At 34.0% G+C, this 10,440-nt stretch overlaps 1 long non-coding RNA gene across 1 annotated transcript; it reads left to right on the top strand.

The window, feature by feature from the left end:
- Positions 1-393: 393 nt before the first annotated feature.
- Positions 394-879, top strand: LOC119642663. Its single transcript, XR_005248104.1, has 3 exons — positions 394-427; positions 483-622; positions 718-879. It is a non-coding gene; the product is annotated as an uncharacterized LOC119642663 (long non-coding RNA).
- The last annotated feature ends 9,561 nt before the right edge of the window (positions 880-10,440 follow it).

The following is a 10,440-nucleotide window of genomic DNA, read 5'->3' as shown; positions in this document are numbered from 1 at the left end:
TTTTGTTTTGCACAAATCAGTTTGCCTCTATGTTTTATTTAACACATTCTGATAAAATCACACTTTTTACCCATTTTATTTCAAACTTTTTCGTTGCAATTTATTAATGCTTTTTCCACTTCTTTCTATATTTATGCATTTGATAATACTACATATTACTTTATGCGCTTTATTTCCAATACGTACCAAATGAAAAATTATTTTAGAACTGTCTACAAAGAGCGATTGTATGTACGAAGAGAAGAGAACAAATGTCATTTTTGAAGTAAAAGAGTGCAAAAATATGGCCGGGTTGTGAATTGGTGTTGCCATAAGAAACATATGTGGTTGGTGTTATAATATTTTTTACATCTCCGTTATTACCAGAAAAACAGAGTTATTTTGTTGCTGAAAACTGATCTCAAAACATACTGTTTTATTCATTTAAGTAATTTAATATTGGCACGTACTAAGCATGTATTTTTTAATTAACTGGTTTTCAGTTAAAATACGTATCTTGAGTGAGAGTTATATATGGCTTTGGTCTTTCGAAATTTGCTTCGACAAAATAATGAGAAAAGAAGAGGCAAATCTGAAGTTTATTTGTTTACAATGATATAACCAACGACAAAATCTTATAAACGTAAATAGAAAAAAATTATGTAAACTTGTTGATGAAATAAAATGAAGTGAAATAATTTCATATAATTTTTATAATTTCTTATCTTAATTTCATAGGAAAACTTTCAATTGCGAACTTGAATATACATCACTTTATTTTTTTACCCATCACCGAAGGTACCTACCTGTGTGTCTGTGGGTATGTCTGTGTGGTGTTTGTTGTTGGCATTCTCCTCGTCGCAAAAATGAAGATACCAACTTCAAACGAATATGCGTTTATTCTCTAAAGGTGCACAATACATGCAAAACAAATGAGAACGAATATGCGTTTATTCTCTAAAGGGGCACAATACATGCAAAACAAATGAGAACGAATTTGCACCTATCTATACATCATACAGTATGAAGATTTAGTTCTTTCCCTTTTCTTTGTTAGGATCACGGTGGTGGGTGTAATAGACGAGAGGTATATTTATTTTGTCAAAAATAAGTAAAGTGTAATTTTGACAAAGTATATATATTCTAGATCAGCATCAAATTCTAAATCAATTTAAGCATGTCCGTCTGTGCGTACGTCTGTAAGCATTCTCTTGGCCGCAAAACTTAAGCTGTCGACTTCAAATTGGAAGTTCTTGCACGCAGGTTGGTGTTGGAAATGGGCCAAATCTGTTGAAGGACGTGCCATCACCATCACATAAACTGAGAAACTCTCTGTTTTACCAAAGGAATGAAAAATGGGTTTGTTGCTCATTACTTATGAACTATAGGAAATCAATTTCCAAAAATGTGAATTCAAATTCTGTGGGCAATACTGTAGCATATCTGTACAAAAATGGGAGAAATTGGCCACGCCTACCCAATATTACAGTGTATCAAAATTTAATTGTCTTTTCAATACCTTCACAACACGCGGAAACAAGCTGCAAAATCCCCATAAAGTATACAAATTCTTGGCTAGTTTCAAACTTGGAATGTACCTTAACACGTTCTCTTGTTCGTCTGTCCATCTCACAGTTTGCGCAATTGTGTATTGTCTGTGGTAAACTTTCTCCCCTTAGCGAAAATGACGATATCGCCTACAAATTACCAAAAGAATTTTGGACTTAAAGTTTTCAAAGGACACGCCTACAACCGTATATCCATGCACTAAAAAAACTTTTATCTAGAATATAGAAGGAATCAGCTTCGCTTATTCCATATTATAGAATATGAAAATTTTGTATCTTATATAACATATAAATTTACCTCTAAAGAATGTATACTTTCAAATTTATTGCAAATCTATTCAAGTTTTCTATTATATAAATAAAAGCCAATTTTTTAATTTTCCAAAATGAGTCATTATTATTATTATTATTATTATAATTTTCGACTAATGAAATAAATTCTTAGACTAAAAAAAAGACATTGGGCACTAGCAACACAGGCTATCGGCTCTAATTTAAATAAAGGTACATTAGATATTGAGCCTCGTAGTTTTGATAAAGTAATATATTGCATGGATATTCTGTTCTGTAGCTGATTGTAGCATGTCCATAGGGTTAATCGTTCCAAATGCAATACCTCTAGCCAAGATAAAATTAAAGAGATCACAGGGAATGTGCTTCATAGTGAGAATTTGTCCAGAATTGGAGACTGGGGAGGAAGGCTCCTTCAAGATCCATTGGTGAGTTGAAATTGTATGACCAAGGCGAATTCTCGAAAATGTTTGGATCTTGGTTTTCTCAACATTTGTTGGATATAGAGGTGTAGTTAATTGAGGGTTAATAAAAGAGCGTGCTGATGATGGTATTGTAGATTTCCTTCTGTAATTTTCTCTTTAACTTTTCTTCCAATATATCATTGAAAATCCAACTTTTCCATGGCATCATCCATAATTAGAGAAGCAGCATACATCGCCGCTCGATCAACCCGCTCATTTCCCAATAAACCAATATGACTAGGTACCCATAACATTTTAATTTTTCCGCCGGGTGTTGTAATAATATTCCTTAATTTGTCGATGGTGCTCTATCTCGAAGTCGAAGGATTCCGTATAGCTTGTAATACAGAGAAACTGTCAGTAACAATGACGGTTTTCAGTTTGTTTTTATGGGAAAGGTTCGCAGCGTGAAGGATAGCTCTGGAAAGCTGAAATACTTTCGTGAAATATGTGATTGAGAAGAATCTGTTTTGAAGCATCTATCACGGCACAAGCAGGAGGCAGACCAGAAGATTTTGAGCCGTCTGTATATAAAGATTCCAACCGGTACTCTCCAGTACTTGGGTTTTTTCAGCTATTAGATTCCTGAAGACGCAATTTGGAGTATATTCTTTCTTGTGCATAGACAGCGAGATGTCAAAACAGCAGTCTTTCAAAATCCATGGAGGTAACACTAAAAGGGCGGAAAATTTTTAAGGGAATGTTCAATTCCTTTGCGACGTACAAACAATAGTCAATTGCAGATGGTGACGTTTGAATTTTCTGCCCAATAATAATCTTTCTCACGTCATCACCGAGAATAGATTTGTTTGAATTAAGAAGCTTGGGGACTATTTTAGCTTTTAACTCATAAAGTCTATTTTCTAAAGTTGGGAGACCAGTTTCAATTATAATGTTATTTATGGGCGTCGTCCGAAAAGCATAACAACTTGCTCTGAGGGCTTGGTGATAGACCGGTTTAAGGATGTTGATATCAGATTTGCAGCTATTGCCATAAATTATCAAACCGTAAGATAAGCAATAATGTTAATGTGAAATAGAAGTTTTTAACCGAAGACAGTGTGGTTTCCAACGATATTTGTTGGAAAACGTCAGCCCGAGAATATGCAGTGTCTGCACGTTTAGTACTGGTAAGCCTAATGTGCTTTTTTTGGATTTTTGTATGGAAATTTTAGCCCTGACGAGTTTGCCCATGTGGAGATTTCTCCACATGGATTCGAGGATGTTAATTACCTTATTGCTATCTTTTTCTTTTGCAAAAATGTATACTTCGTCCGTGTAAAGACAATGTTGGATTCTCGATTCACGGCAAAGACTTTTGCTAATTTCGTTGTAGACGATCTGGAAAAGCGTGACAGAAAGACGAGATCTTTGCGGAATGCCAGTCAGTAGCGGAAAGGAATCAGAAAGATGATTATTGATTCTAACTTTAAGCCGCCAAAGCTATATGAATTATATGATGTAGTTGAAGAATTTGGGTCCAACATTCCATGATTTCAAGAGTCATCAATATGTAAAAGAGCGTCGATGCACCCTCTACCCCGCTTGAAACCAACTTGTTGCTTTGTTATCAGGTTCTCGGACTCAAGAAACCAAGATAATCTAGATGCCATAATCTTTTCCAATACCTTTGAGACGCAAGATAAAAGACAGATTGGGCGATAATCCGATGCAATGGAGACATTTTTTGACTTAGGAATTGGAATAACTGCTGCCAGTTTCCATATGTAGGATATATGGCCAGTCAAAAATACCGTATTATAAAGTTCCATTTCTTTTTATTTGAATTAGACAGAGCACTGATCATTTGCTAGGAGTTGCGGTCTAAACCAGATGTGCTTCCCTTCGATTTGGAGAGACATCTTTCAAGTTCTGGCACATTTGTTAACACCATTTGAAAGAGAAATTGGAGACCTTTTATTTTCGATGAAAGCAAATGAGTTAATTTACTTATCTTCCACAAATAAAAAATTTTTATTTTGGTTCAGCTATTTGTGAGTAAACAACTTTCTTCGGAATTTACTTTATTTTCAATTTATAGCTTTTTTCTTTTACAAGTGCAATTTTGCTTACGCCAATTATTTTTCATTAATTCTCTCGTTTTTCGATTATAAACGTACAACAGCTGTAAAATATCCTCTCTTATATGCGTCAAATGAAGCGGGGTTAAAAAAGATATCATTTTGAGTCAGTACTGATTTTCATGGCTAACACATAGTTCTTTCTTTCTCTTCATAGTTACTTTTGTCAAAAAATATAGCTGTAAAAGGAAAACAAAATCTAAGAAAAATCGTTTCACATACTAATAGAAAGAAAACAAAAAGTTCTAATTTGTGAAAAGTAAGTCCAATAAATATAACATTTAATTTTATATATATGGCACAGTTGGGTTGAATGATAATAGTGTTTCCACTGTTTTTGTGGCTGAATATTTGTTAAATAGCTTGTTCAGATTCAAGATGTCGGGGTACTATCTTCAAACTTTGTTAAGCCTCTTATCGTTTGAAGTTTTGTTAAGACAGGGAGTACAAAGCATTAAGAAAGTTTTACTATCTTCAATATAAACTGTCTTACACCTGACAAGCAAAAAGAGTCTTAAAACCCATTAACTCTTCTGTAGAAAATTAACGTTTGGTTTGGGTGTCTGCTCACTGCGGCTTCTGTCGACCTCTTTGCACGTAAAGCGCAACTTCACGAAAGCTTTCTATTCATCAAAGATGCTCTTAAAAGAGCATCTCGCTTTATCAAATATTAGATTTCTCAATGGCTGCAGTTCACAAAAAAGATTACCTTTTCTACAATATTCCTTGCCCTTCGATAGCTATCTGAGTCACTTCTCAAAATCTGCGAGATTAAAATGCTCTGGAGACTCTTACGACACGTTCTACATGCTCACCCAACGATACATGCAAGATGTGAAACACGAAAGAATCGGCTGAGCATTTAATTTTTGACTGCTTTAGATTTGAAAATCTCAGAAGGTTTTTTAATTTCTTTACTATGTGTAATAACCTTAATGATCCTTTGAATATTCACAATGACGCTCACGAAATTAATTTGTTTCATTAAAAATGCATAGGTCAGAAGCTGAGATATATTACTTTAATTTTCTACCTCTTCTCGAATGTTCAACAAAAGATGATTCGCCGCTTAATAATAGAACGCCGCTTAATAGTGTGAACGTAAGTTGACAAATAATTTAGGCTATTTGTTAATATTAGCTTTTTCTGTTTATTTGTTCACGCTAGTAAATGATTTCAATATTTGCAAGTTTTAAGTCCCCCAGATTTATTTTTATTGATAGTATCTTTGAGATTTATTATTGCTTTTTGGGTATACTGTTGTTATTAATTAATGATAAATGTATTTTTATTTATTTTTTTAGTAAGTTTATTTGTCTTGTTTACTATAATTTTTTTTTTTTTAAATTAAGTATATTTTTCTTTATTTTTTATAAATTTGTTAATATTATTATTACTATAATTGTTTGGCGCCAGAGTATAGATGGCACACAAAAGTTGAAGTGTCCCGTCGCTTTTATGTCAGAGAAAATTATAGGTTGATCAACGGCATTCATTGCTTTAGAAAATTTTGCCAAGTGCCTAGGCACGCTGGGAAAATAAAAAGTGAAGGTCTTAGATTTCAGATTGTACAACAAAGATCTAATTTCTAGTATAAATGGATGAATTGGGGGGCGATTGTAGAGCTAACAAAGCCGATTTATCTGATACAATCAGAACTTTTTTCACGTTTCTATGACCGCAAACCGAATCACTTCGAAGATTGTAAGGCATTCGGATGTGAAAATGGAGCTGCTAGGGTGATTTGAAAAGTATCCCCCAATGTTAATATCTGAGAGTCAAAAACCCACGCAAATTTTTGTACCGGCAAAAATTTGATTACAGGTAAAGGAACGTGCGAATTTTGAATAAAATGTGTTTCTGAACGAAGGTTTGGAAAAACGAATGAGAAAAACTGAACGGTGCATACCCAAGATATATTAGATATGGAGTTCAAAACGTTCGGCAAATGAGAATATTGATGAACGAACATAATAATATTAGGTGTAAAAGGCAGTTTTATGCGCACTGTAAAATGTAGGGAATGAAAAGAATCGAAGGAAGGACGCTTGCTAAGCGTTTTGTTTTGCAAATATACAGAGTATGTTGAAGAGAAACTGGGTTATTAGAAATAATGTGTACGGCTTATGTAAACTGAAGACAACAAGATCGTTGGCGTTTCATCGTATCAAAAGATCATTAAATCGAATTCATTTCGGAACGTTGAGTGACACATGTGCCAGGAACTTCTCAATATAGTGGTGTAATTGATGTCAATTAATATGTTTTTGCGGTGAAAATGTCAAGTTACAGAAACTTGTTCGCAGTTAATCAACTCAAAAGCTACTGGATTGTCTAGGAAGCAAACGACAAGAGTGCGGCTGCTCACAAAAGCTAGATTACTAGCAGACCAAGCAGCGACGATGTCATCGTGGGCAGATTTAGAACATCTAAAAAAGAAAGCATAGTATTCTCTCAAAGAGTTTCTTCATAGTGGAAACTAAGGCAATGCTTCTATATAAAGTAAGGTTTATAGGCAAACAGCTTCTTTTTTAAAATGTAATAATTCGAAAATTAAACTAATTTAATGGTATGCGATATGCATTGTGGACCTCTTTATATTCCTTAAGAAGAGTAAGGCTTTTTTCCGTAACGAAATTTTTGAGACGACTGTTTGCAATGCGCTCTAATCCAAGAGAAGTGTCCTTAGCGACATTGAATGTCCTGTCAAGCTTAGCAATGCTAATCTCGCTTAAAATGAAAGTTGTCACAGCGCCCATCAAGTGATAAATAACGTAAAGAGTCAACGTCACCAATTATCGGAAAACTCGTTAACCGATAGTGTGGGCATGGGATCATGTGTGGGCTTGAATCTTCTGAACAGCTTAACTGTTCGTCATAAGTCAGAAGCTGACTGTTGATAATATTATAAAAAAATTTCCATCCCTTTTATTATTTCAATCTTACCGTCTAAGTAATCCTTTTCAAGTGTCAGCTAAGATTTTAAAATTTACTTTGAACAGACCTTTTAAATTTGTTAAATGTAACTCTCAGCTAAATTGCACGTGCTGTACCATTTAGTACTCGAGGGAGGCGACTGCTTTGGATGCTTCGAGTAAGTGGTAGCAGAGAAAACATCGGAGAAGTTGTAAAAAAAAAGTAGATATGTTGTTTGAACAAACAGAGTTAATTATATTATGGCGATAGCCTGTGTTGCTAGTGCTCAATGTCTCTTTTTTTAGTCTAAGAATTCAATTCATTAGTCTAAAATTAAAATAATAATAATAATAATATATTATGGCTACAATTGGAGAGAATGGAGGACTTGATATATTTCAGAGCACAACATCGAGAACCGTCATGAGATGTGGAATGGAAGGACAAATCAGTTTCAACGAGAAAGTGGGTGCTACGTAACTTTTCGTTGAGAGCGCGCCTGGTTGCTAAAAAACTAAGATTTGGGGAGACAGGACCAAATTACATATTTATTTTCTGTGGCATCAAGAATTTTTTTGCGTTAATATCTTAGGAAATATAATATCTCAGGATTAGAAGAACGATAAAGCATTTCTCTATGGCAAATTTCAATGGGCTCGTAAAGTATAATTGGAGGAGGATAAGTGTATGTCACTTTATGGGAGACGAGAATTGCAATATCGTCACCACGAGAAGTGTCCGATGTAAAAACGTTCTAATTTTTGATTGTAAAGATGTGCTGAGGCTTGAGGAATATGTAGGACAGGCATGTGTACAGAGTTATCATTGTTGTAAAGATACTGTTCAATTTGTTTTATTTTTATTGCAGACACTTAGAAAGTTTCGCTGAATTATGAACATTGTTTATAGGATTTCGGTTGTCCAACGATCTATTAGAAAGTAGTCGGGGCTTAGGAATATTACTTTGAAGGAATTTGATAAGCTGGGTGACAGCGGGTTTCACAGTAGTTGAATTTTTAAGGTCTGAATTTTACAGAATGTTAGCTCCACTTCTCCCAATGTCCAGGAAAGCAACGAGAGGTGTTAGTTTGAGAAGAACAAAAGAGTCTGTACTTGATTTCAAAATATTTTTATAGTTCGGACATAATTGGGAGTATATACACGATCACCCATTAAGTTGATACGCCTTTTCTCATTTTGGCAAAAATCATGTGCAGCTCCAAAGAATTGAGCGGGACTTTTATCTAGAGCAAAACCTACGGATGTGGCCGCAATGCCAACACTTCGGAGACCGTATGACCAGCTGTTAGTTTTGCTTGCCGGGGTAGTGAATACCGTCCAAACACAAATGAGTAGGCAAGACCTAGTCCTACTGAAATTTATATGCACTGCGTTAATGTTAACGCGCGTGTTGCAAGTAAAATTGTACTTGCTGAAGCGCATTAAGCCGGCATTTTTGCAATGATTAACCAATGATCCAAACCTATAGAATTTTGTAATCAATTCTTTGTCAAAAATTTCATGTTTTTCATTTCATCTTCGTGAAAGACACACGATTTGCTCAGCCGCCTTAACAAACACTACATGTTAATCCCCTTGTGCTGGCTATATTTCAATGTTTTCTTTTTCATGATAATTAGAGCGCAACCTCAATATTTGGCCAAGAAAAAAGTCTTGCTTTTTCTTTTATTTCAAAGCATTTCTGCACATATATTTTGCATTTTTAACAACATCGACATATGTTTTGAATCGTATCAGGATATATTCGTATATAAATAATAACTTTTCCTTACAGTAACTTATATTTCTTTTTAGTAGTTAAACTTGTAATTTAATTTAATAAAAATTGTCCTTTCGTAAATCTGCCGCTTGCAATTCTTTTCGGCTGTTTTTCACTGTGAGCGTATGTGTTGTGTCGTTATTGGTTTTATACATTGCATATAGTAGCCAGTAACCCATAATTTTTTCATTAGACAAAATAAAATTTTCATGCGACTATTTAAAAGCGAACAATTGAAAAAAGCAACAAAAAAGCTGCATTAAAAAAACAGGTTTAACAGGTTGTCATTAAGTTGCAAAAAGTTGACTCCAGATTTTCTTTATAAAGTAAGTAAAAGCACTAATATGCTGGGTAACATCGCTTAACTTAATAATACACTGCACAATTTCTTTTCTGTATATTATCTCGATCAGAAACACACCGTCCAAACAGAACCAAATCATTCGTCTCTATTTTTTTTTTTTTTTTTAATCAATTCTTTTATTTTCTTTTTTTTTCTTGTTCGCAATTATTTTTTTGTCCTACAACATTTGAGGAATTTTTGATTTTTCTTTTCTGCACTTAATTTTCTTTTGCCTTTATTACAAAATACCCCATGAACTGATTTCTTTAATTTCTGGGACGAACAATTTATCAGCCGGCTTCCCTGCTTAACTAGGAAATACGTACTCTATCCGAGATCTGGAGGTTGAGTGTCTGTTGCTAGAATGTTTCTTTCTACTCCAACTTTAATGTAATGTCAATTATTCTAAATTTGATTTTATGTATAAATTTTTGTGTAAATTCTATTTGTTCTAAAAAAGTTTTTTTCTTATTTTTTCTTAAATATTTCTTATAACAAAAGGTTTTCATCTTCTTCTCAACAACTTTAACTTTACACTTCCACTGCTCTGCAACGACTCTCCGCTTTTTCGTTCAAAAAAAACCAAAAACTCCACTTCAAAATCTTTTCTGTTATCGCGATATCTGCGATATCGAATAACGGCTTGCTGTTATTACGACATTTCTAGTCAAAGCAGGTCGACAGTACCGTTACCCTACATTTGCTCCCGGACTTTACAGTATAGACATATTTTTTCTTGAAAATTATGTGTGTAAGTTAACACAATCACTTGTAACCAATATTCTTGAAGTGCCAGAAGCAGAATATTTTGCTCGCGTCACGTCCACACGTTTACACCGTTTGTTGTAGACTGATATCTTGCATAAAATATAAGATCAATATTTGAATAACCAAATCGAAGCTATGGTGATAGTTGTTGTGTTGAACAACAATTAGTTTTACAACTCAAGCCAGCAGTTTAACAACTCAATAGAACGTACTAGTTTAATTCAGACAAATAATAAATAAATTCAGTAAA

Source organism: Glossina fuscipes, unplaced genomic scaffold (assembly GCF_014805625.2).
Source record: "Glossina fuscipes isolate IAEA_lab_2018 unplaced genomic scaffold, Yale_Gfus_2 238, whole genome shotgun sequence".
Classification (NCBI taxonomy): Eukaryota; Metazoa; Arthropoda; class Insecta; order Diptera; family Glossinidae; genus Glossina; species Glossina fuscipes.
This window is presented reverse-complemented; position numbering and strand designations above follow the sequence as displayed.